The 27,513-nt window shown below is 43.2% G+C and overlaps 1 long non-coding RNA gene across 1 annotated transcript in view; it reads right to left on the bottom strand.

Annotated features, from left to right (window-relative positions):
* The window catches only part of LOC117047149, a 76,184-nt gene extending 59,173 nt beyond the window's left edge, over positions 1 to 17,011 (bottom strand). Inside the window, exon 1 of the long non-coding RNA XR_004426665.1 lies at positions 16,892 to 17,011. This is a non-coding gene — a long non-coding RNA (uncharacterized LOC117047149). The remainder of the gene's footprint in view (positions 1 to 16,891) is intronic.
* Positions 17,012 to 27,513: the final 10,502 nt, after the last annotated feature.

Genomic DNA, 27,513 nt, shown 5'->3' with positions numbered 1-27,513 from the left:
TCACACCTGATGAAGGACCCCTGGAGCTGTCAGAGGAGGAGGTGGAGCAGCCCCCAGTCCTTAAGAGCAGCAGCGCTAAAAGCTCCTAGTACAGGCCAAAGAGTGATGGCACAGTATGTGTGTATGGACCCAGAATTGTCAGTCCACTTGTGATTTGGGGGTCTACTTATGAGTTAGCAAATCCTAATAGTCTTTCACTAACCAGCAGCTGTAGTTAGGGTGCAGTTTAGGCAGCCAGTGTATATAAGCCTTCCAGTTGCTGAAAACAGCACTGGTTTTGTCTTCTTGTTCTAGCTCTGATGGCTTGCTGAACTTCTTGTGATAGGGACCTTGTTGGAGCTTGGAGAGCTAACTAACCCTTGAAAATATAGGGCTTTTGTACTGATTTTAGCTATCACATTCTAATGGAGAAGGGAAGGGGGCTCTGAGATAAGCAATTCCTATAATTCCAATATTCCTATTGTTCTGTTGTTTCATCCTAGAGCTTCCTGGCTATTTCCCATTCTGTTTATTCTGCTTAATTAAAAAGTGAAGGAATATAATCCTAGTGATCAATGACTAAACTGGTTATCTTTGTGTCTTAAAGTTGCCTTACCATTTTGTCTGTGCAGCAACCATTCCTTAGCAGGAGGGGTTGATTAGATTTTCCAGGTAACTAGATTACAGGGGTGGGGGCTGCTTCATTTTCAGCACCAAAGTGACCTCTCCAGGGCACTAGCCCAGCCACTGTGGATTACTTGTGCTGATCTTTATACAAGGTATTAGAAGCTCGAGATATTTCTTCAATGCCTTCCAGGACTCATTTAAGACAAGACTGGTACCAGAGTAAAAAAACAAAAAAGTTCATAATGGGGATCTCATGTGATATTAAGTTATGCCAACCTTTTTAACTCTTGCCATGATCTATAGCAGAGGTGGCCAGGGGTGACTGCGATCTACTCACAGAGTTAAAAACTGGCAGTGATCTACCCCCTTTTGCGGGGGGTTCAGGTCAAAGTTGTAGAGGTTTTTTTTAGGAGGGAAAGCCCTGCTTGGGGGGGGGGGGTTGGGTGAAAGTTGTAGAGCTTTTCTTAGGAGGGGAAGCCCTGTTTCTTTGGGGTTCAGGTCAAAGTTGTTGAGCTTATTTGAGGTGAGCCAATGATCTACCAGTGATCTACCACAGGCATCCAGTGATCTACCTGTTGGACGTGCCTGATCTATAATAATAAGACATAGGAAAAAGTTCAGATTGACACACCCCTCTTCACAATCATACCAGATGCACATCTAAGGCAAGGAGCTCTTCCTCCAACTGGAAAAAGATTGTGAAAACAAAAACAAAAAAATGCATTTAATTGTTTCCAGAAAGTACCGCCTGAGATAGCTTGGCAGGAATGGTGCTCCAATGGTGAAAAGTGCCACATTCATAACAGTTGGTCTGTCCAGGTCCATTGTTTTAAGTTTCTACTGAATTATATGCATTCATTCATTCATTCATTTATAAGATTTTTAAACCACTCGATCAAGGCTCCTTAAATGGTGTGCAAATAAAACTGTAAATAAAGCACTGCTAAAGCACACAAAGCAATTAAAAACTAATATACCGGTACATGGATGCTTCCAGCATTTTGTTTGTGGAGCTTTTCCTACACACACACCCCATTGTTTTTAATTGAATTTATTTAATGTTGACCTCATTGTTCAAATGGCAGACCACCAAACAAAAGGGATAGGAAAGTAGTAGAGTGAAATCTCAGTGTGCACCAGGACTTCTCAACAGCTAGAAATGATCCATTCTTTCCACTATCCACCTTTGCGCCAGCATTCGTAAATCAAGCATGCTTATTACCAATGAGCCTTCCTACAGACCATCTCTGTGAGTCTTCTCCCCACTGCCACCATTTGTGACAGGTTGAAAAATAAAACACAACAGTTTGGAGAATAGCAAACAGCTGAATTCTTTTCCTCCCCCCACTCCTACTCTCTTACGGACATTACGCTGAAAGCAAGGACAATGAGATTTATAACCAGAAATAAAAGAAATTTAAGAAGTGTAATCTAAAATTGATTTTAATGCACTTCCTGATCAGATGCTATCAACCCTGTCTTGCAACTGAATGGGATAATTTCATCTTTTTGGACAAGGAAAATAGATACTTGAATACAAATGATGCTTATGGATGAGTTGTCATCAGGCACACCTTAACTTTCAAAAATAGATTACTTGACTCCTTGACAATTTATGGTTTGGGCACTTATTGCTATTTCCGTCTCTAAATAGTAGCTCTTAAAGACAAATGTTTACAGATTTTGCCCAAGAGAACTGAAGAGGGGAAAATAAGCCTCTTTCAGGCAGCACATTTACACTGAAGGATTTCTTGACTAAAAGGGTCTAGCGTTTAGCCTCTGTAGAAGATAACCTTTTTCTTAGGAGGAACCTGTAGAATGGATCTTAGAAGGCACTGTTTCATTAAAACCTCACATGATTTATGCTAAATGCTTAGCGGTGTGGCGTTTGCTATCTCTGAGTGCCAGATAGAATCATGTGCCTATATTAGAGAATTGTGTGCAGGGAGGGGGGGGTGACTTTAGCAATGTGCTTCCCTTGCCTGCCCTTCAAACAGAGGTGTTTAAATTGTTGCACGGTATTAAACAATTATTTTCACAGATATAACAGTCTCTCTATCCTTGACCATTTTTTATAGCTTAGGTTGCAATTCAGGTGCATATCAAAATTTGTATTTGCACAATTAAAGTGGATTCAAGTCTTCTGTTGCCATAGAACAACAATTCAATTGTTTTTGTTGTTGTTGTTGCTGCTGCTGCTGCTGCTGTTAAAATGGGGGCTTTTGAGTTGGGAAGTGATGTGGAACTGTGGTGAAAAGTGTGGAATAAATGAATGATTAATGGAAAGCTGTATAAACACTCCACAAGCAAATAAGGATAAATGCAGAATGAATGCTCATTATCATATAACTGCTCCATAAACCATTCAGAAAGAATGCTAAATAAAAACTGGACATAAGCTTTGTGCAAGCAAGTCAAGATGAATGCTCAATTAACAGGTCCTCTGGAGATGCCCATATTTAGACATACAACCCCCAAAGTTTAAGAAATCTGATGCATATGGTGTTTGATATTTTTGTTTATCTGTTTACTTATTTATTGTGAAATATTTACAGGCTCCCTTTCCAAGTACAACAGTTTCACATAGTGTTTATTTATGTCTCTGTGACATGTCTCTTTAAGGAAATTCAGCAGCTACCTTCCCAACTGTTTTAGAATGTTGAAAATATATACATATAGACTTTCATCATATTGAGGAAAGGAAGAATTCTCTGTCACACTCTGGTCTAGTCTACCACTGACAAGTGGAAGAATCCCTGAAGTAACTCTGTTGCCCAGAAAACATGGACCCACCACTAAGCCCTTCCTGACCAAGGAAGTCGAAGATCGGGTTAGTATCTGGACTAATTCTTGTTAAAAGGAGGATGCTTATCAAACAATGTGTCGTTGATTAACGCTAATCGACTGTGTAGACAGGTAGGTAGCCGTGTTGGTCTGCCATAGTCAAAACAAAATATAAAATTCAAAAAATCAAAAAATCCTTCCAGTAGCACCTTAGAGACCAACTACCAGTAAGTTTGTTCTTGGTATGAGCTTTCGTGTGCATGCATAATTCTTCAGATTAAAAAAACAACAAGTAGAGTGGGTGAGATGAGAATTTTAGTTGGGGTTAGCTAAACTCAGCTGCAACTTTTTGGGAGTTGTATCTACTCTCTGGGAATCTGCTGGAACACCCACAGATTTGCTATTACTGAATGAGTGCCTATTTGCTTCCACTATTCTCTTCTTATGAATACAGAGGTATCTCGGGTTAAGTACACTTCAGGTTAAGTACGCTTCAGGTTAAGAACTCCGCTTAAGAACAGAAATTGTGCTCTGGCGGCCCAGCAGCAGCAGGAGGTCCCATTAGCTAAAGTGGTGCTTCAGGTTAAGTATGCTTCAGGTTAAGAACGGACCTCCGGAACGAATTAAGTACTTAACCCGAGGTACCACTGTAAAGCAAACCTACTACGAAGACCCTACAAGTCTGCTGTTCTCTCTCATCAAAAATGTAAAGCTCAGCACTTGGAAGGGGGGAATGTATAAAAGTGAAGTGAAATTCCTTTTTCCATTCAGTAACAATCTGCCCCAGCCAGGTATCAAAAGTTTAGCAAGTACAGGTACTTGTTTGGAATATATTAGTAGCAAAATAATAGGAAAAACATCCCAAATATGATTAAAATGAAAGCTCAGCACTTGGAAGGGGGGAATGTATAAAAGTGAAGTGAAATTCCTTTTTCCATTCAGTAACAATCTGCCCCAGCCAGGTATCAAAAGTTTAGCAAGTACAGGTACTTGTTTGGAATATATTAGTAGCAAAATAATAGGAAAAACATCCCAAATATGATTAAAATGAATGCATTTAATTTAAAACCCTCATCCCGAGAAGGAGCACTAAATTACTTTGATGCACTAATGCAGAATTACTTGGGACTTAGATATGGGATACAAGTTCAATTACCATAACTTAGTATTCACAGTACATAATTTTAGTTGACCACAGTCTAACCAAACGTATATTTAATCTTAATCCTTTAGCTGCCTTGGGTAGCTGGCAAATTGATAAAACAAGATCTAGAGACAAATTACAAAATTGTGATCCTGGAAAATAGGTTTCCATATATTAAAAAAAAGCTTGTGAAATCACCGGAGTTGATTTTGTTATGCATATTATTTAATGGTCAATAATGGGTTTTAAAAGGGACCCAGGTGGTGCTGTGGGTTAAACCACAGAGTCTAGGGCTTGCTGATCAGAAGGTCGGCGGTTCGAATCCCTGCCACGGGGTGAGCTCCTGTTGCTCGGTCCCTGCTCCTGCCAATCTAGCAGTTCGAAAGCACATCAAAGTGAAAGTAGATAAATAGGGACCGCTCCGGCGGGAAGGTAAACAGCGTTTCTGTGCGCTGCTCTGGTTCGCCAGAAAGCAGCTTTGTCATGCTAGCCACATGACCCGGAAGCTGTCTGCGGACAAACGCCGGCTCCCTTGGCCTATAGAGCAATATGAGCGCCGCAACCCCAGAGTCGGGCACGACTGGACCTAATGGTCAGGGGTCCCTTTACCTTTACCTTTAATGGGTTTAAAACAGTGCTACCTTTATGGGCTTATTATACACTTGAATGGAAGCTTCTAAGGGGAAAGATTACAGAAACCGAGAAAGAAGACAGAACTTTATACACACCTACGTCATGTTGAAATCAGTTGGGCAGGTAAAATGATAACCTTTCATACACACACACACACACACACACACACACACACATTTTAAATGTACTAGGAGCATGCAAGCCCTTGGATTTATCAAGGTTCCCCAGGCTTTAAGCCAGAATCCATGACCAGAATCTGCTCTAGCATACCTCACTGGAACTATTTATTTATTTATTTAGAATCATAGAACTCTACGGTAGGGCTGGAAGGGGTATTGAAGGCCACCTACTTCAATCCCTTACTCAATTAAGGATCTACAATGCTGGATGAAACTGAAGCATCCCTCGCAGATGGATATCCTGCCTCTGCTTAAATACCTCCAGAGCCCACCATTTCCTGAAGCAACCTGTCCAGATTTCTACTATGCTAAGCCGAAAATCTGCTTCCTTGCCATTGGCTCCTTGTATCCCTTGGTCCCTGACCTACCCTCTTGTTCAAGGGTTGCCAGTGTGGCCCATGAGGCCTTCTCTGGTGCTCACAGTGTCCCCTCCCTTGCCTCTCATCTACTGAAGCTCAGAAATGAACAGCAGCTCACAAAGAGGTAGCGCTGGAGTTAAATGTTGTTCACAGAACAAAGAAGAGTCATTTACTCATATACTGATAATATCCCTTGAGGGATAAGAATGTGCCAAAGTGTGAGAAATATAAATTCTCTACAAAATAAAAATGTGCCCTAACTCTACCAGCTGTCTCCTCATCCTGTGAAGCAAGACACTTTCTGCTACAGTTCCTATAATTCCTATTTCAATTGGGATTTTAAAATATATATATATAATGCAAATGAGCTTGCGCCACCTGAGGTGAGACTAATTAAAATGTTAAATGTGACTTTAAGTGTGGTGTCTTCTACTACTTCATCATGTTACATATTACAACCATCACTCGCTTAACTCAAAGCTGTCTTCCTGCTGGTTAACAGCCATCTGTAGTAACAGAGACAGAACTTTATGAGCCCATGAGTAGAATCTGAGCTGCATTTAGCAATGATTAATGAGTATCATTTCTATTGAAAAGGGGGTGAGGGATGCAAAGAAGATTATCTTTGAAGAATGTTAAAAATGGCAATGTCAGTGAGGAAAACAACATGGCCAGAATTTCTTGGTGATAAAGTACCAATCCCTCTGAAGCCTTTCACTGTGACTTTTTTGGACTGACAGCCTGGAACCTTTGGGTACTAATGGGCTTGCAGAGTAAATATGCCTGGCATTTACTTGAGCAGGGACAAGATTCACATCAACTCAAAGGAGGCTGTGTAAAAAAAAATTAAAAAAATTAAAGATCCCTAGGAAATTCCGGGCTACATCAAATAGCTTGTTGCATACAATTTGGCTGCTATTTATAGCACATGAATTGATGGTGAGTGAGAATTATTCCAATTATCAATTAAATAGCACTTTGGGGTACAAAATCTATACCATTGCTTTGTGAGCAATTGTTTCCATTCTAAAGTTGGGGGAACTGGAGCTTGGAAATGCTAGGCATTTGGGTCAACAGTTACACATTCCCAAACAAGAGGAGTACATTATGTGAAAGGAGAGCAAAAGAAGACACAGATTTGCATATGTGGATAGAAGCAAATTTTGAAATAATGAGTATTCTAATTTAAGTATCAATACAATGCATCTCACCATACTAGTAATGTATGGAAGTGAGAGCTGGACCATAAAGAAGACTGATCGCCGAAAAATTGATGCTTTTGAATTATGGTGCTGGAGGAGACTCTTGAAAGTCCCATAGACTGCAAAAAGATCAAACTTATCCATCCTTAAAGAAATCAGCCCTGAGTGCTCCCTGGAAGGACAGATCCTGAAGTTGAGGCTCCAGTACTTTGGCCACCTCAGACTGAACAACTGAACAACAACACCATCATATTGGGGAAAACTGAACAAATGAATCTGCTGTCGAGGTGCTAACTATTGATGGGCAACTTGAAGGCTTCTTACATTTCTTTATCTTTAAATGAAATGTGGATTGGAGAGTCAATCAATCAACTTTGCTGCAGTTTAGAAACCTTCCAATTGACCAGGAAGCCAGTCAAACAATCCAAGTTTTGGGATACATTGAACACAACATAAATGCAAAAGATCTACTCACCATTCTTCTTGACACATAGCACTTCTCAGTGTGATTTGAATAAAATTCCCTTGTATTTATAGTGTCAAATAAGGTTTGCCATTTTTAATGTCATCTAGTTATTCATATCAGTCAATAGGAAAGACACAGAAAATATTGGAAGAGTGCCCCCCTGTAAGGAGTTACTAAGAGGATATAAATAGCTGCCATAAATCCTTCTACAATATGCAGACTGGATGGTACATGTACCACCAGTTCAACCACCAAAGGACCACAAGGAAGAATCTATCACCCCATGGCAGTCCTCTGAAATGCACATTCACTGCAGCTGGTGGAAATACATGAAGCCAAACCAGAATAAAAGATCTACAATATTTAGGAACTATGTAAGTCCATAAGTTATTTAGCTGCTGGTAAATAGAGAACTGCCATTTGACAGCCCTTCAAATACACAATTGTCCTCTGTAAAGTAAAGCATGTAGTGACCTTGCTCAGAAGAGATCTGAATCAATGTCTTCTGGAATACTCCAGTGCATGTGATGTCAAGTTTTCTAACTATAATTCACTATATAGTCCACTATAATTCTCGATATCTAAACTTTTCGGCAATATAAATGGTTCATCGGTCACCCATGCACTATGCACAACACTCATATATAGCAAATGGCTGGCCACCCCTGACCACGAGTCAGATGCTGCTATTTGTTAAGTACTAAACATATGAGATTTCCACATTATATAATTGGTACTACACACTCTCCTGTTCGTGTGTGGCCAGTTCTGGGTCTTTGCTTTGCAATCCAAATTTACAGCATAGCAGTAATATTTTTGTACAAGCTGTCAGATATCATGCTTGCATAGGTCTATGGGAAAATATCACAACCTATTATTCAGAGGTAGCAATAGGTTCTCGGTAGAGAAGCCACTTTGTGTTTTTTTCTTTTTTCTAAAATATTTCACCACCAACACCGTACTTCCCCTTTAGAGGAGGCCCTGTCACCATGGAGTTTAAAGTACAATGCAGCTTCTCATCTGGCAAACCAGCAAGAGGAGAATTGCACCCCAGGTCGTGCCATCTGTAGCCTTCTTTATCATAGCTGCCTCAGATCATCCAAATGTGGCCCACCCCACTCTTTTGGTAAAGGCCTTGTCAAGAAAGGTGGAAGGGTTAGGGGGTGGAGGGACTTCTGGTCCTATAAAGGTAAAGGTAAAGGGACCCCTGACAGTTAAGTCCAGTCGCGAACGACTCTGGGGTTGCAGCACTCACCTCGCTTTACAGGCTGAGGGAGCCGCCGTTTGTCCGCTCCGCAGTTTTTCCGGGTCATGTGGCCAGCATGACTAAGCCACTTCTGGCGCAACGGAACACAGGCACCAGAGCAGCGCACGGAAACGGCGTTTACCTTCCAGCCAGAGCGGTACCTATTAATCTACTTGCACTTTGACGTGGTTTTGAACTGCTAGGTTGGCAGGATCTGGGAGCTCACCCCGCCGCAGGGATTCAAACCGCCGACCTTTTGATCGGCAAGCCCAAGGCTCAGTGGTTTAGACCACAGCACCACCCACATCCCAGGTTCTGATCCCATACAGACCCTTAAACTCACCTCAGAATAGCTTTGCTTTCTGTATCATTCTAACAAGTGAAAAGGAGTGTTTTGCCACATGTAAGGGTTAGTACTCATTTTAAGTAAAACGATTGCCTGCATTGGCTCATGGGGGGGTGGTGGACACTGGGCTAAGAAATAGGGCAGTAGCAGACAGCAGAATGGGGGAGCGTGTTGGCACTCACTTGACATCTGGTTGGTTACATTGTTGCTGCATGCAGGGGAAAGGGCAAGGTATCAGTATAGTGCAAATGCACCCCCCACCCCCTCGCTCTGTCCCTCCGTCACATCCAGTGGGTGGTCGCTTGTCATCTAGTGCTGGTCGATTGGGGATACGGTAGTTAGCCTTCGTGTTTTAGTGGCAGGTTTTTAGGTGAGCGATTTATGTCATTTCCCCCCTTTAAAAAAAGCGGAACAACTCGAAGCTCAACAACTATTGGCAATCATCCCCTTCCACACCCCCCCCCCAATGTCAATGGGTAGATTCACTGCCATATATATATATATATATATATATATATATATATATATATATATATATGGAGCAGATGGCAGTCTCTTGGGAGTTGGATGTGCCTGACGTAGGGCATCCAAAAGTCAAGGGAGCACCACTGCATCTGCTACTGAACTAGTGCCCTTCAGATGTGCAACAATCCCCATCATACCTGATCAATGGCCATGTTGGCTGCGACTGGTGGGAATTACTCTAGCTCTATTGAACACAAGCTCATTTCTTGACCAGTATGATGATACTTATTTCAATAGCATTCCATATTTGATAGTCCACAAAAGAACAGGATGAAAGCTCTGCTGCAAAAGACTTAAAACGGCAGCAAACTGCCAGGCTATTCACGTTATGATTGAATACATGTATTGCGGTAACTAGCCTTTTAAGTTTGGGGCAATTAATAAGATCCTGAATAAACAAAGAATACATTTTCAAAAAATCCCAACAAAGGAAAAACTTTGTTCCTTTTAATCCACTTGGATACAAGTACCTTTTTTTAAAAAAAGAAAAGGATGTAGCTCGACTTTCTGTATTCTTTAAAGGGCATTTTATCAGAGAATTAAATATTTCGCTTTCTTAATGCTCGTGGTTTTTATATTTGGATTTACTAAAGAGAGGCATACATTAAAGATAATGAAGAGGCATTGCCATTTCAAACTACTACATTTTCAATGCTATTCTATTGCAGTCACCATCGCTCTGGAGAATGACAGCTATTAGACTGCAGGTGTGAATATAATAGAGCCTTCTCTGAAGATAACATTAAGGGTGGGGGGGGGGGAAGTTGTTGTAAAACTTCACCTCTTTTGTCTTCTATTGTGTAGTTGCCATTCAAAAGAATTCATAATTGGCTAAATTCTACCCAAAGTGCCACTCATCTAGCGTGGCACAAACCTCCTTGGGAAAGATGCTTTTGCCCAAGAGTGATCTCTACAGAGAGCTTTGGAAAGCCACAGAAGCGTGTCATTATTTCAAGTATGTGTTTTATTTGTGATCTAATCAAGGCTGTGCATCTCAAAACTCTATAAATTAACACACTTATTAGGCCCATGAATAGCTACAGGCTGCCTGACACATTCACTGAAATTTCCCCATTTAAATGTAAATGTCGCCAGCCCAGTTGAGATCTGACTGAATTTCTCTACAGAATAAGGGACAGAAAAGAGGAGACATTAAAAAGGGGGGGAAATCCACAAAGGTCAAATATATGCATAAAAATTAAAAATGGAAAAGGCTGTTGTGGAACAGCCTAAAGTTGCTGCATGAATATTAGATCTGCCTCAAAGCTGGGAAATGACAGGACTCCCTGATGGTCCACAAGCTCTTCTCTTTCACAGGATAACATTCCTCTTAGCAGGCCACCCAACTTTCAGGCACTTAGCAAACTATGGGTTGGATCTATAAAGGCGAAGCTACCTTATAATCCATTTCCCAAAACTATACATGAACCGAAACACAGCCATCCTTTGACATTCACACTTCTCTGAATTTTGTTGTGCAGCTCTCCAGCCCAAGTAACATGTGCAAAAATGCATATACTATGCCAAAATGTGCATAAAAATACATAGGTTGGTGAAAATAACGTGTGAAAAGGAATGAGGCTAGGGAGCATAGTTTTGTGTGAATTAGGCAAAATTGCATGCAAATGTGTATGCAAGGGGGAAATGCTGATTTAATTTTTATGGGGATTTTAAAGTTGCGAATTGAATTTAAGACTGGAAAAATCAGAAACTGCGAGGAAATGAAATTGACAGATTTGTCCATCCCTAATCCAGACTGAGGTATCACAACTGTAATTCTCTATGGTCCCCCCTCCCTAATGTCCATGAGTCTAGAAAAGCTAGATTCCCAGTAGGCTGGGACATGAGGTTTCCCCCCCCCCCTTTCTGGCCCCATGAACCCTCTCTTTGAAGCTTCAGGCTAAGACCTTTGTTATTATTTTGCAAAACTTGTAGTTTGGGTTATTTGTCTCCTTGCTTTTTGTACTGAATTGTTGTTGATTGCCCACCTGTCAGTCACCTGATGTCACAAGCTGGGGGAAACAGCCTCGCGGGCCAATCTGGAATCCATGCTGGACCAAATGTGGCCCGCGGCCTGGGTGTTCCCCATCCCTGTTTTGGAACAATGAATTGATAGGAGCAAGTGACGTTCTCTTCTGCTCATGCATGTCTTCCTTTTTATTGCATAAAGAGGAATAATGACTGCAATGCTGTCTGAGAGTGCACAACAAACAGCTTTGCAATTTTCACATACCTCACCTTGTTTTTTCAATTTAATGAGCAGCACAAGCTGTTTATTGCTTTGCTTTGTCCGCCACAATGAACATTAGCCTTTAATTAAATAATGGTGTTTTTTTCCTATAAGACTCATAAAAGAAAGAATAAAAACCAGGTGTGTGTGGAGCTTAGACTACCAGCAGGCTCATTAATCACAATCACAAGTTTTATGAGTTGTGTTTTGAGCTTTGAATGTGAAGACCTCGTAGTCTACCAGCAGCCACGTTCAATGCTGCCACACTTAGTTCCTGAGTTTGAGGTCTGTTTATCGCATTCACCTAAAACCCATCTTAGAATGGGTTAGGAATGCCAGTGCCCTCATCCTGTGAGACACTCCAGGTTGATTTGATTGGCAATGAGCCTCCTGATTGGCTCTTCCTGGTGAGGATACCCAAAAATAGCAGGGACAGCAACAGAAGGCGCCATGCTCCAATGAGCACAAGGTCTGAGAGACATCACCATTTTTATTTCTCAAAATGTAGCATTGCTCCAGGGCATTGTGGGAAATGATAGCTGCCACCAGCCACCAAGCACCCATCAGAACTTGGGGGGTGGGCACATTAGAAAACACCTGAAAGCAGCCCTATTTAGGGAAGTTTTTAATGTTTGATGTTTTATTGTGTTTTTAATATTCTGTTGGGAGCTGCCCAGAGTGGCTGGGGAGGCCTGGCCAGATGGGTGGGGTATAAGTAATAAATTTGTTGTTGTTGTTGTTGTTGTTGTTGTTGTTGTCAGAGTTGGTAGTGGTCTGTGAGTGGATGTTGGCATTTTCTCAAGCAAGTCATGTCATGATGCTAGGTTTGGTAAATTTCCACATTATAGTTTACACTATATTCTGATACAACTATTAATGCCTGCCTTGCAAAAGGGAATGTAATATGAGAACTAGCTTTGCAGTGTGTCTCCTTTCTGTCTCTTCTCCCATAGATTAAGGGCTTATCTGCACTGTCTCAAAATTCACCTTGTAGGCTGCCTGTTCCTGCATGAACTACATGACATTTCCACCGTCCTGTTTTCCTACAGTTAAAATCCATTTATTCCTAAATGGTAGGAACACAAAAACATTTTCTAAACTGGTTACGTGTCACTGAAGCACATAACGTGTGTTTGCCATATCATGGGGTTTGGGGCCCTTTTTTGCTTATGCCATGTTCCCTTAATTTTAACTCATCCTCTGTGCTGCTCTCCCACGGCCATGCCACCCAACCTCAACCTTTCTCAATGCATTCCTTTCTCGTTGTTGCCATTGTTCATTTCTGGGTGCAACTTTCTCTCCTTTCTGGGTGGATTTACCCAGTGCTTTCTTTCTTTAAAAAAATGTTTAGGGGTACTCTCATTTTCCTACTAATTTTGAAATACTGCCCTTCAATGAGGCCAAACTCAGAGTCACAAAATGTTTAGGGGTATGCGTACCCCCACGTTCCCCCAGAAAAAAAGCACTGGATTTACCTGGTAGTAACTCTCTTGGCTGAGTAGGAGTGCCTGGGACTGAGTTCCTGGCACAACAAGCCCAATGCGCTGTCCCCACTCCTTTAACTTGTAAAAGCTTCGCTGCTCTCTCAATACTTCAGTGTGTGCTGTTAGCTTCCACTTTCCCCAGCAGCCCAAGAACCTGCATGCAAGAAGCAAGGCAGCTGCGAAGAAAGTAGTTAGAGTGGAACACATTGACCTGGGAGAAAGTCCCTCTTTACTCAGTGGGGCTTACTTCCGAGTAGGCGTTCCTCAGACTTGGTTATTTGTTGTGTTAGTCAGTAAGGAACAGAGTGTGGATTTTCCTTTATTCGCTGAGGTGAGGTGCTGCAAATGAATGGCAGATACACAAACCCTGGAACACATCGTGTGCTATTCCCCAATCTATGGCCAGGTATCATAATATGGCAAAAGCTTTACCACCAGAAAACAACCAGTGGCAATGATTCACTTATTCCTGCTACTGGCCCTGTGGAGCAACATCACTATGAAGTTTAGTCGGAGCATAGCAGCAATCTAACGGCAGGGAGGGAGAAAAGCAAGTAGAACACATGTGTTTTCCTTGTTTCTGCTGGAAACAGTGATAGAAGGGAGTGTCAGTAGGTTTTATGGGCTGCGGTTTTGAAATGGGAAGCAGGACTCTAGGTCCAACATACAAACAGACAGAGCTTGTGGAACAATGGAATGTGAGAATAGCAACGGTATGGAACCATGGAGGGCACACGGCACACAATGTATTTGAAAATGTAGCTATTCAAAGGCAGTGTGCAAGAGATTTATAATAGTACAAATGGAGTGATTGCACCATGGTCCGTATCAGCAAGGGCCCCAATTTGAGGTTTTGCTGGGATTGTGATTAAATATTCCTGATCTACCTAACACATTACTTTTTGCCTCTAGTTCTTGCCTGATAAGAACATGGCAAGCCAGAAGGAAGAAACAACCCACCCACTCCAGGATTCTAGCAGCAGCCAGGTGATGCTTAGGGATATGAAGTTATATTCTCTAACTATCCTGGCCAGTAGGGTTTGACGGTCTCCTTTGTGGGATGTAAAATGCAGGAACAGGCAAACACAACATTGCTAGAGTGGACATAGAAAGGGAACTCTAGGCCAGCCAGTCGGAACTCGCTGTTTCCCCTGGGCTGGAATGGACTTCCTGTGTAAATGGAGATGGGTATGGTCTCACCTGGGCAGGTTAACACAAAACCACATGGGTGAGACTCCATCTTCCTCTCTTTTGCACCACGCTCTCAAGGAAGAAGCTGCTTTGCTAAGATGCTCTCTTGGCCAGCCAAGAGAGGACAAAGGAACTGTTTTCCCTTATGGAACAGTCTCCTGAGTAAATGTTACTTTTACTAAGTTTAAGTCTGCCATCTGGGATCCAATTGTGAACAGATGATTTCTCGTCAGTAAACGTTTATACTTTTATAAAAGACTGTGTAGTGTCTTATTTTGAGAGGGATTAATGGGGGAAATACCAGGACATTTATTACAGAGGTTTTAACAAACCTGAGCAAGCTATCTGCTGCGTGCGTGTTTAAATGAGGAATGAGAACTCTGCTCATTTCTGGGACTTGTAAACACAAGTTGGAATAGGATGTCTTAAACAATATATCCTCTCCTGCATCCCAAAACATTCCCACATCCTTAAATAATGAATCGAGTATAAGGGGATAAATGTGTTATATAGTTAATTCTAACAGCATTGCACCAAAAGCTATTAGAGTAACACAACACAACTTTTGTTTAATTCATGACGTACACAAGCAGTGATTTGTTATTTCGAAAGACCAAACAAAGATATTATTTTATTGCTTATTTTCTCCTTCAATTTGTTGCATCTAGATGGTGACTGGCTAATTTATGCACAGTTGCTTTAAAAGCAAGTCCACTTCCCATTTAATTGCATTCCGTTGCAATCCATCTGTTGACAAGCCTGTGTGTTGTGCTGTTTATTTGCTAATGCAATCCTCTCCTACAGCCTGATCAGTCATACACATCAATTCTATTATTATAAAAGTACAGCAGGATAATTAAAATACAGATGTATGGCCAATGGGACTGGGTATTTATTTGCATTCCTAGCCACAATGACCTGATTATTGCTTCTTCATGGGGAGTGAATCAAAATATTTAGGGTTTGATCCAATCTGCCATGGGCTCAATATGTGTGGGTGGAGGGGCCTGCAACTAGCTTTTATGGGAAACAAGAAGCCTGTGCGCCCTTCTCCATATCCCCAAACAGGCTGCCACATCTGCTTGGCCAAGGTGTTCGTCAGTACTTCTAGTGGATCTTGGTGCTCTTTCCCCAAAGCCACAGCAACAGAGGCGACAAAGAGAGGCATGCTGGAGTTTTCAGGGCATGCTAAATCTGCGAGATAAGTATTTCTTCCAGCTCTCTTCCGGACCTACTGCTTCTCCCACTTTCCCCTCAACACTGTATGCCATTAGCCTAAGGGGGAAAGTAGACAACCTTCCCTTAGGCTGAACACAGAAAGCTGCCTTATACCAAGTCATTGACCTGTCTAGCTTAGTACTGTCTACACTGACAGACAGCAGCTCTCCAGGGCTTCGGGTGGCATTTGCAGGTGGAGATGCTGAGGACGGAACCCGGGACATGCTGCATACAAAGCTGGTGCTTAACCACAGAGCTATGGCCCTTCCCTGTATGATGCTTTCCATGGTGAAAAAACAGCCTCTGATCACTTGTATGTGAAGGGGCCTAATTGTTTTAGAGGAGGGATCAGAGCTGCTGCTCTCTTACTTCTGAAGAAAACAATACCATGTAGCACCATCCCTGGGACTTGGGTAAATGGGCAGTGTGCTGTGCACACACGCCATTATCACTAAAATCAGAGTTGAAGGATCTACTAGTGACAGGCTTGTCCTTTCACCTGTATTATATTATGGGAACTATTCATTCCCCATTTAAAATGTTCACAGTGTGCTGCTACACACACTTCTTCAAAATAAATTAAAGGGTTCAACATAACTAAAAATGCAGGTGTCAGTTTTATACAGGTGGCATTAATTTCAAATGTCATATTTCTCCCCTTTATCCCTGTAGCATAAATGTCAACAGCATTTCTTTCCTTTGAATCTGTTCCACCCAGAAGAACTGAAATTGGCTCACCATATCCCCATCAAACTTTGTATAGTAAAAACTCCACTGGCTAATGCTATTGTTAGGTTTTTCCAAGTGCAACTGTGTCAATTACAGCCTATCTGCTCCTGGTCAAGACCTAGGAATAAATCACAGAATCAAGGAGGGAAGAGGCAGGTGGAAATTGAGTATAAAAGATCAACACCTACAGTACGCTTGAAATAAACTTGCCTTGAAGTTGCTGCAAGGCTGGCTGGGACTCGCAAATGCACACCTGCCACCAATAATGGTCCTCTTAATCTTACTCACAGGGGGCAACATCCAATGAAATCTGCTTACATCCAATGAAATCTGCTTACACAATGGAAATCTGCTTACACAATGGGACTTCCGCTTTCTCTTACCCTCTACCCCTTCAGCCCCCAGTGGCTCACCAAAATTTACTCCAGGGGTTCCTCCTAATCCTCTGGAACAGATTCAGAGGAAGGAAAATAGAAGCCCCATGACATGAGCAATCACCCATTTGTGCTACATTCAGTGTCATCCAGGAAAACTCAGATGGTGACTTACCATGTTGTCATCATTGCAAACAGGGCTCCAGGGTTACCAGATGTTGTGGACTTTGGTTCCCATCATCCTGGACTGCTGGCCAGGTTGATGGGACCTGGAGTTCAACATAGCTTCTCCGACTTAAAAGCATTTCATATGGCAGCTGTAACAAGGGTTAGGGGGAAAATTCAACTCAGTTTGCATTTAAAGGCAAACTTACCAAATCAGCATTTTCTGAAACAATACATTTACTGAAACACAGCCAGCCTTTGAAACTTGCACTTATCCAAATTTGTCGGTGTACTTTTCCAGAGAAGTAATTTATACAAAAAATGCATTTGCAAGTAATAATGTATACCAACGAATACATATATTATTGAAAATAAACAAACGAAAATGCATCATATTAGGGGAAATTGCTTTGAAAAAAATGTATACAGTAGGCAAAATTGCATATATACATATCTATATTGGGGGGGGGGAATCACACAAATTTTCTTGAAGGCTTAAAAAAATCACAAACCGGTGTATAAATGTGGAGAACCAAATTTAAGATTGGGAAAATGAGAAATATCCAATTGCTTCAAGCTTCAGTCCAATTGCGCAATATTAATACTTGCAATAAAGTTGCCTTCTACTATTGGTCCATCTAGCATAGTATAGTCTGTGATGACTGGCAGCAGCTCTCCCAGGTTTCAGACAGAGATTCTATCGCACTCGTACTTGGGAGATGCTGGAGATGGAACCCGAGACCTTTGGCATGCAAAGCAGATGCTCTACCACTGAGCGATGGCCCTTTCCCCAACATCTGCTACTGCTCCCTTGGCTTGTGAGACAAAGGGCAACTCATAAATAACATTATAAAACTGGGCTCAGGTTTTCTGGTTCTTAAAGGCAGTAAACCCAGTTGGATAGGTGCTAATAGTTTTAACGTGACCTTAGAGAAGTACAGAAAGGGATTGGTTAAAGGGATATATACCGGTAATCTGGTAACAAAATCACTCTAAACTATCCTATGTGATCAAGATTTATTACAGAGACTTGTTGCAATGATCTCGTGCCGATTCCCCCCCCCTCCCCCAATGTGGATTTTATGAGGATAACACAGTTATATTTTTGCAGATTGATAACCATGGGCTTTTCTGTCTTTGAAATAGTGTTCCTTTTGCTAATTGCACTTCCCCTCATAAAGTGAGCAGCAGAAACAATAATGATAGCACAAGGTTAAACTTGTTACGAGCAAATTATACTTGGTAATGACTAGAACATTTTTTTATTAAAAAAAAAAAGAATCCATTTTCCATTTCAGAAATGAGTGTGTGGGACTAGAGAACAACAGCCAGAATACATTGCATTTAAGACCCATGGCACATCTCTTCCCTTTATGAAGTGCAGTCTGGTGAGGACTGGAGAAGCATGGTCTGGCTATTTCTCCAAGACATTGGGCCTGCGTGTTTCCCCATCCCAGGGGAAATGTCTTGGGCTGGCCCTGCCCCATCCACCACTAACAGCTTAGGGGGTGATCTGCATCAGGGTCATGGCACAGCCAGATATTATTAGACTCCCCTCTCCCAGTGCTTCAGCCCGATTCCCAAATCAGAGCGTCATGTGTCAGGGGACACATGTGTCAGCTGACTATGTACTACCCTATATGACCCACAACACCCCACCAGAACAATTTCTTGAATTCATAACTGCACAGGCTTGTACCCAAAGTAGTGCTACGTCACGTTCCCAGGAGTGCAGGGATTTCCGCTTGTACAATGGGGCTTCCCTCTCTTTCCTCCCGCTGTGTACCCCCTAAATCTGTCCAAGAAGTTTCCCCAACTGTACACAGCAGAATTGGAGGGGGGTTGTGCATGCAGAGGGGAGAAACCCCATTGCTCAATTGGAGATTGTTGCATGCACTCTCTAAACTAATCCATTCATGGATCTCCTATTTAATATCTAGCTTGGGCCTATCCCACCTTTGCAGTATTGGGTCAGAAACAGGCTTTACCCAATATTCATGTTGTTGTGATTCCTTTCCTACCACCTATGTCTGACTTCCCTCTTCTGTTCCTCATTTTGGCCCTTTCATGACCCATGGCGGTCTGCTGCAAAGGCAACAAAGGGCCACAGGTGCTTGTGCTGATTTGGGCCTCGATCCAGCATGCAGATAAGTACACCAATATTCCATTGATTTCAGGCTGCAGGAGTCAATAGTGGCTGAGCTAGAAATAGCAAGCACTATGTCGGAATACGTTTCACGGATCCGCCATGGATTCATATTTATTTGGTTATATTATAGTTTTTCGAGGTCTACTTTTAGTATAACTGCGCGTAAAAGCGAAAGTGAAAGCATGAATGAATAGTGTGGTTCACTTACGAGATTAATCCGCCTTTATTTTATAGTTCCGGTCATGTTCAAAGTTGTTAATGAGCGTTAAACTTGCTTCCCGCCTTTTTGGAGGGCAGCAACAGTGATTTTATTGGTTAAGGCATTATTGATGATGTCACGTTTGTTCCCGAATAAAAGGCAGAGGCACCCCGTTTAGGCACGTTCTTCTTATGTTCTTTGAGTTGGGTTTTAGTTGAAGTCAAGTTTAGTTTAAGGGATTAGGAGTGGGCTGGATGGGTTGGATGGGTTTTTCTTTAGTTAGAGTTAGGTCGCGGAAGATCATTCGGTTTTAGTTTTAGATAGGTTCTTTTAGTTAGCCTAGGGTTAGGCCCGCGGAAGATATTTCGGTTTTAGTTTATTTAGTTAGCCTCGCGGAAGATTGGGCGCGCAGGGACTTTAAGCTTAGGAGAACTTAGCTTAGGGGACGAGCCTATGCGGGTTCTGCCGAAGCCACTAAAGATACAACCGGTGTCTGTCTTCCTTTGGGGTTAAAGGGGGGAGTAAAGTAAAATTTTTAATTTCTTTAAGCTGGTCCGCCTATTCAGAGTCAGGGTATATATTTTATTTCACGAGGCAACTTTTCATTAAAGAAGGCAATTAGGAACTCACACTTCATCGGAGTCGTCAATTGGCTTACTCAACATCCTTCAGACTGTGAGGCTTGGCCGGCGACCGTGCTCAAAAGCACGCGGAACGCTGGCCGCTTTCCCCGCAACTGGTACCTCGTGCATAACCAGTCCAAGGCCGTGTACGAGGAGCTCCAGCACCCAAACCCCGACAAGTGGTGCCCCGTGTGAGGCAAAGCGTAGTCGAAAATCGCTTCCACGAAGACTCCGGTTAAAGGCAACATATCGGAAGTGGCTCGGAAACAGACATTGAGAGGTGAGGTATAACGGCCCGGTTTATCCAGGATTTCGCTGCAGTAGCGCGAATCCACCGCTTGCCCAAAGTAGTGTAAATAGAAATTGCGCGCGTGTATTTTGCCCCAAGGGGTCCCCGGGTAGAGCGGCAAGGAGTTTAGTGTAAGCCTACGGGCAGGGTAAGGTCTTCCCTAAAGCCTACGGGTGGGAAGGGTTCTGGCAAAAGCCTACGGGTGCCAGGGTTTTCGGTCAAAGCCTACGGGTAGGGCCGGTGTCTCCCGAAAAGCCTACGGGTGGGAGGGAAAGGGTTCTGGCAAAAGCCTACGGGTGCCAGGTTTTTCGGTCAAAGCCTACGGGTAGGGCCGGTAGCCCCTAGTAGAAGCCCACGGGTGGGGGCGGAGGTTTTCTGGCTAAAGCCTACGGGTGCCAGGTTTTTCGGTTAAAGCCTACGGGTAGGACCGGTGTCCCCTAGTAGAAGCCTACGGGTGGGGGAGGAAAAGTTTTGGAAAAGTGCTAAAAAATGGGCTCCTCACTCTCAACTGCTCAAGTTAAATTTTGTGAAGATTTATTGTACCTTTTGAAAAGAAATGGTCACCCTGTCTCTGAATCAGAAGTAGAGCTTTTAGTTAAAACTATTGGGGAAGTTTGCCCTTGGGTCCCTAAGGAGGGAACGAAAGATTTAGCTTCATGGGAAAGGATCGGGTTAGAATTTATGGCCAACCCGAAAATCGGAATTCCTGTACAATTAGTATGGAGCAAAGTAAGAAACTGCTTTCAACAAATCACTCCAAGAAATGTTTTGCTTAATGGAACAGTGAATTTGGGAAATACTGCTTTTAATAGTGCTCCTGTGCTGCCGCTTGCGGTTGTGCCATTTTCGGCCCCCTCGCAGCAGCCAGTTCAAGCCCCGTTGTCGTACACGCACTCGCCCTTGTCCAATTTGTCATTGCCAGATTCATTGCCGCCTGTGCCGGTGCAGCAGACGCCGTCGGCCTTTCAAGCCCCGCCGCGGACTGCCCCACCGCCAGTCGCTCAGCAGTCATCGCAGGCCTTTTACCAGCCAGCGATCTCAAGTCAGCAGCAGCCACGGACCTCGCTCCAAGCAACGGTCCCGCTTCCTCCATCGCAAGCCGCGCTTTTGCCAGCGATCCAGCAGCAGCAGCAGCAAGCAGCCTTTTTGCCAGCAAACCCTGCTGCCCTGCAGGCCGCGCTCAAGCCAGCAGCTCCAGTTTTGCAGCAAGCTGATTTCCAATCAACAGCAATCCAAGCTTCAATGCAAGCAGCACAACAGCAATTTACCAACCCTTCAGCACCTCCAATGCCAATGCAGATTCCAAGACAAGAGCAAAGCCAAACGATGATGATCCAGATGCCAGGACTTGCAGTACAGAGCCAACAACCTTATGCTCCAACTTCGAGTCAGCCATCTTGTCTTCATCCAACTTCAAGTCAGCCATCTTGTCTTCATCCAACTTCGAGTCAGCCATCTTCAAGGCATCCAGATGTCAAAGACTCTTTAGCACCATCTAGTGGCTCATCATTTGGAAAGCATCAACAAGATTTAAACTCACTGATGCCACCTACAGATCCAACAGCAATGCAACCCATCTGCAGAACTCAAGCTTTGGAAGCAGCTTTGGGACAAATAGACTTTAGTGCTGATCCAATGCACATCTTTCCAGTGATTCGTGCCAATGGAGGACAACCTGCAAGATATCAAGCTATTCCTTTTGAAACACTACGTGAACTGCGAAAAGCCATACGCGAAAATGGACTTCAAGCTCCTTATACTAGAAGTTTACTTGAAGGACTGTCCACTAGTAGACTTCTGCCATCTGATTGGAAGTTGATTCTTCGCACCTTCCTGTCGCCTACAGATGCTCTTCTGTGCCTGCAAGAGTGGAAAGAAGTAGCAGCCAGACGTGCAACGCCACTCGCCACAGAAGATATGCTCACAGGATCAGGACATTACTCCAATCTCAATCAACAGCTAGCCATACCTGATGCTGCACTCGTCACCATAGCAGACATCGTAGTCAAAGCTTGGCGCAGATTACCCAATCGCACAGATGCCAGCTCAGTATCAGGATTCGCTGCAGTTAGGCAAGGTCCAAAAGAGCCTTATGGGGACTTCGTGGATCGCCTGATTGTTGCAGTGGAACGCCAAATAGAAGATCGTCATGCCAGAAACATGCTGACAAAACAACTCGCCTTTGAAAATGCCAATGATGACTGCAAGAATGCCCTAACAGCAGTTGCAGCTCGTCCAGATGCCACATTGACTGAGATGCTACGCGTCTGCCAGAATGTTGGTACCCACTCCTACAAAGCACAACTCTTGGCAGCCGCGGTACAGATGCCACGTCAAGACAGCTCTACGCCAGTCAAGAAGTGCTATGGGTGTGGAGGCGATGGGCATTTCAGGTCGCAGTGCCCGGCAACACCAAGGCCTTCTGCCAAGCCACCAGAGAGATGTCCCATCTGTCAGAAAGGATTTCATTGGGCGAATGATTGTCGTTTGAATCCACAAAATACATCACCTACCTCGTCTCCAGTTCAGGGAAACGGTTCTGCGGGCCGCGCCCCGGCCCCGGTAAAACAATAGGGTGCAAGCTCAAGAACATCATGAAGGTCAACCATCCCAGAAAGATGAACAACGCTACTCCTTATCCAGGTCATCAGGAAAAAAGAGTGATCCAGAGAGATACCTACTCTCCAGATGTCCAGAGAAAAGATATGACCTCATCAAACATTCAGGTTCCAGAGGTTTCATCATCTGCCTTACCTATACAAAGAGTTCCAGTAGAGAACACAGCATTCAGTTCACCTTCTGCTAGCCGCCCTTCAGCTCCTACTGATGTCACCCCCGCTTCACAGCAAGCAATCACAGTCAAGTCTCTGATCGCAGAATTGCCTTCAACGTTGAGAAGACATCCTACTGAAGTCAACCTTGCAACACCTGAGCTTTATTCACCTTCAAATCAAGGTCAGCCTATCGTTGAAGAACATTTGCCCTTGGTGAAACAGCAGTGTTCAAGTTGCAACCCAGCTGATGATCACTTTCCATGTGGCCAAAGAATACAAGTGAGTGAGCCAGCTCCCTCTTGTGGAAGCTTCAACATCACTCCAGTTAACAATGTCCACACCTTTGTGTCACCTCCAGCTTTTAAGCTCAGCCCGCCACAACCAAGCAATTATCATGAACAACAACTTCGACTGCCTTGTGTCAAAGAAGAAGTTTCATCCTGCCAGTTTGATGCACAACTGACTGAATGCCAGCAGGTTCAACAGCATCAGCAACTCTTACCAACGGAAGAACCTCAAGTTTGCCAACTCAACGCCAAGCAGCTTCAAAGTTGCCAACTTCAGCAGTGCAAAAAACCCGAAGCCAAAAAGATGTCTTCAGACACTGCCAACGAAGAACAAGAAGCTTCTTCTGTCCCAGGTATACCACTCTTCTTAACAGAGGACTGTTACTTTTCAAATCCATGGTTTGCTCAGCAATTGCCAACATCCATTCGTGGTCCATTCCCAGACACCTCGATTTGCCTTATCCTGCCTAGGATGGATCGCCTCCCTGCCACAGTCACACTGACTGCAGGCCTAGTTCGAATCACAGATTCATCGCAATTGCTGATTCCAGGATTTTCGACTGTTCCTTGTGTCCTGACAAAAGGTTTGGAAATTGCCAGACTCTATTTGCTTACTTCTACGCCTACAGCTCCTGTAGACTCTTTGCCTCCTCAGGCAGCAATGGCGCTAATCAAGATTACAGAAGAACGCCCTCATCTCGTCTTAGAAATGGGTGGACGAAAGATCAAGGGTCTTCTTGATACAGGCGCAGATGTCACAGTGATCGCCAGAAAGGATTGGCCTGACCAGTGGGCAACGACTGTCACCCAGGAAGTCTTCGGAGTCGGAGGTTTCGAACCCGCCCACCAGAGCGTGCATCCGATTACCTTCCAGTCAGACTCAGGCTCCATGGTGCAGCTCCGTCCACTTGTTATGGATGTGCCTATCACCCTTTGGGGTAGAGACTTATTGTCTAAAGCAAGAACTGTTGTCCATACGCATTTTTGATGTGGGCCTTTGCATCAGCGCCAGTACATGCTCTTCCACTCACATGGAAGGAAGGACCCCCTGTATGGGTCGACCAATGGGCGCTGACGTCAGAAAAGCTCGCTGCAGCAGAGGCCCTAATCAAAGAGCTGCTACACCAGGATCGCATGCAACCCTTTACTCTCCGTCAGTACCTCATGGATAAAGCTCCACAGTCATTGATCTTAGAGCGTTCCCTTGATAGTCTTAAAACTGTCCCTTGCAGAAAGCCTATTGCAAAGTCCCCCTGGAAAGTTTCACTGCTTGGTAAGGTGAATTCTCCTGTCTACAAGTTCTGTTCAGCAGCATCTTCAAGCGCTCTCACGCCGTTGAAACTTTCCTTTGTCTCAGTGATCCAATCGTCAACCGTGGGACGCTCCTTGCTATGTTCCGTGCTGTCTTTTGCATGGGCATTCTGTTGGCTGGTTTTGAATGGTACTCACCGTGCCTACAGATTGCTGCCATCACTTCTTGCAGCATACCTGTTTCCAACCAAAACCGCAAACCCTTTTCACCTGCTTTCTGTTGCTCTCTACCTGATTGCAAATATGCTCCGCATCTCCCCAGGTATTCTTTTGGAGTATCTTTTCCTGCATCAACCAAGAACTCTACTACAGGCTCTTCAGGCGGTTCCTCCTTGTGCTCAGAAGTACTGTCTTCCGCAAGGAACTCTTCACCTGAAGATCAAGTCATGTAACCCTGCGTGGTACTTGCCAGCCTGCATCTTCAACGACAGCCCTTGTTGCTTAATCCTTCTCAGCGGAGGACTGTCCCTACTTCTGCGGAAAGAACCCCTATTTCCCACACCTGTTTGTGTGTTCAACCCCATTCTTCACTCAAGAAACACGCTGGACAAACTTTGCGTGAAATTCGATACTCCCTTTTCATCGCAAGCCGTGATGTCTAACTCTGGTTGTTAGCTATTCGCTAACTTCTCAACTTCCTGTCAAATGCAGCAACTCTTCAAAAGTGCTCAACAAATAGCACCAGTTGAGTTCTGGGCAGTTTGCCTTACCCTCCTACTACCTATGCCTTTTGTTTACCTCTGGGCAGCCCCTTGGTTCCTGGCTGCCTGGATTTGTTCCAGTTACTCTCTTACCTGCATTCACTAGCAGATCACCCTGATTTGCTTGCTTAACCTCCTTTCTTCTATAGGTATCGTTGTTTCTTCAGAACTCAATGTTTCAGTACTTTCCTGAGCTCCATGAACTTTCCCTGAGTTCCAGGACTATTTCTTCTACATGGTCGTGTGTAGTCGCAGAAGAAGACGACCGGCAACTCATTCATCGTCTTCATCCTCCTCTCCAACACCATTTTGCAGTTCTAAACCTGTCTTGTACTTTATATTGTACTTGTAAAAATTGCATATTTACCTTTGTATGCTTCTTGAAATATCCGCCTCGCATGTTACATGTGTTTTCAATATAGCTTGGTAATTAATGATATGGGTGTTTATATATATGAAACTTTTCTGAAATGGTTTCCATTTAGAGTGTCACAATTTTGATGATATGGAAATGTTTACGTAAGGTCAAAACATTGTCTTTGTGCAGTTCTAGTCATAGATATATTCATGCATATATGTTTTATTTCAGTAATCTTAAATCTCCTCGTTGTGCTTGCAAAAGTTGTAATTCAAAATGTGGTAACACTTATATACCTTATTTGAAATACTTCCTTTGGTCAAAGAATTGGTCATTCTCGGATTTGTTCAAAGTATATATGTCAAGTCTGGTGACATCCTACCCTATTGGTACCCCTTTTTTCTTTTCTTTGAAAAATCCCCCTCTATATGCTACCTTTGGCAGTAAACCAGGTTCCCAGCTTTTCCCTTCACTCTGTTTCCTGCTGTTGATGGGAGACCCTTATGTAGCTGGTTTAAATCCCATCTCGTTTCGCTGGAAACCCTTGCGTAGATGGTTTAAATCCTCATCCGGGCTGGGACACCTTTATGTAGGTAGCTTAAATCCCCTTTTGTGGCGAAAAACACATGTACTTAGGTGGCTTAAATCCCCTCTCTGGAATCGGACCCTAGTTCCCCGTTACCTGTGGTCGCTGTGGTAAGTCCAGAATCTAAAGTTCCCTCGATTCTGTAGCCCCAGAGCCACAACCCTTTTCCGTTACCTTATCCATTTTCCTCAGTTTTCCAAATAAAAATTAAAAAAAATGGGGGAGGGGTCTGGGTAGGCTATGTAGCCCCAGCTCTAGTTATACTTTAATTTTGGGTCCCGGATCGGGACCTCTCTTATGTTTGGGCAGTCGTTATCCGTTATTTTTAATTTTGGACCTGTATCAGGTCCTCTCTTGTGTTTGGGGAGTAATTTGTTGTTTTACGCTGCACGCGAAAGTATACACGCTTATGAGGTAATTTGTTGTGTTGCATTACATATTGAAGTATTTATATATGCCTAAAAGGTTTACAGTGTATCGGATCGATCACTTTTTATGTTCGGCTAGTGGTTTGTTATTTTCATGACTTTATTGCTACTTTATTGTACAAATGTTTCCTCCTATGAAAGGGGTGGATGTTGATGGTTTTGCTGGTGTTTATATCACAGTTTTGATGTAGACTTTGGTGTGGACACTGTCGACATTGTCGACGTTCGCCATTTCATGTCGAGGTCTATATCAAAACAAATGGTAATGTTTGTGTCAGATAAATGCTTATGATATCTCTAACCTTCTTTTTTTATATAACTAAATCAAAATTAATTTAATTTAAAACAAAAAAAGAAAGATGATATGTCGGAATACGTTTCACGGATCCGCCATGGATTCATATTTATTTGGTTATATTATTGTTTTTCGAGGTCTACTTTTAGTATAACTGCGCGTAAAAGCGAAAGTGAAAGCATGAATGAATAGTGTGGTTCACTTACGAGATTAATCCGCCTTTATTTTATAGTTCCGGTCATGTTCAAAGTTGTTAATGAGCGTTAAACTTGCTTCCCGCCTTTTTGGAGGGCAGCAACAGTGATTTTATTGGTTAAGGCATTATTGATGATGTCACGTTTGTTCCCGAATAAAAGGCAGAGGCACCCCGTTTAGGCACGTTCTTCTTATGTTCTTTGAGTTGGGTTTTAGTTGAAGTCAAGTTTAGTTTAAGGGATTAGGAGCGGGCTGGATGGGTTGGATGGGTTTTTCTTTAGTTAGAGTTAGGTCGCGGAAGATCATTCGGTTTTAGTTTTAGATAGGTTCTTTTAGTTAGCCTAGGGTTAGGCCCGCGGAAGATATTTCGGTTTTAGTTTATTTAGTTAGCCTCGCGGAAGATTGGGCGCGCAGGGACTTTAAGCTTAGGAGAACTT

This window comes from Lacerta agilis, chromosome 5, assembly GCF_009819535.1.
Source record: "Lacerta agilis isolate rLacAgi1 chromosome 5, rLacAgi1.pri, whole genome shotgun sequence".
NCBI classification, from domain to species: Eukaryota; Metazoa; Chordata; class Lepidosauria; order Squamata; family Lacertidae; genus Lacerta; species Lacerta agilis.
This window is presented reverse-complemented; position numbering and strand designations above follow the sequence as displayed.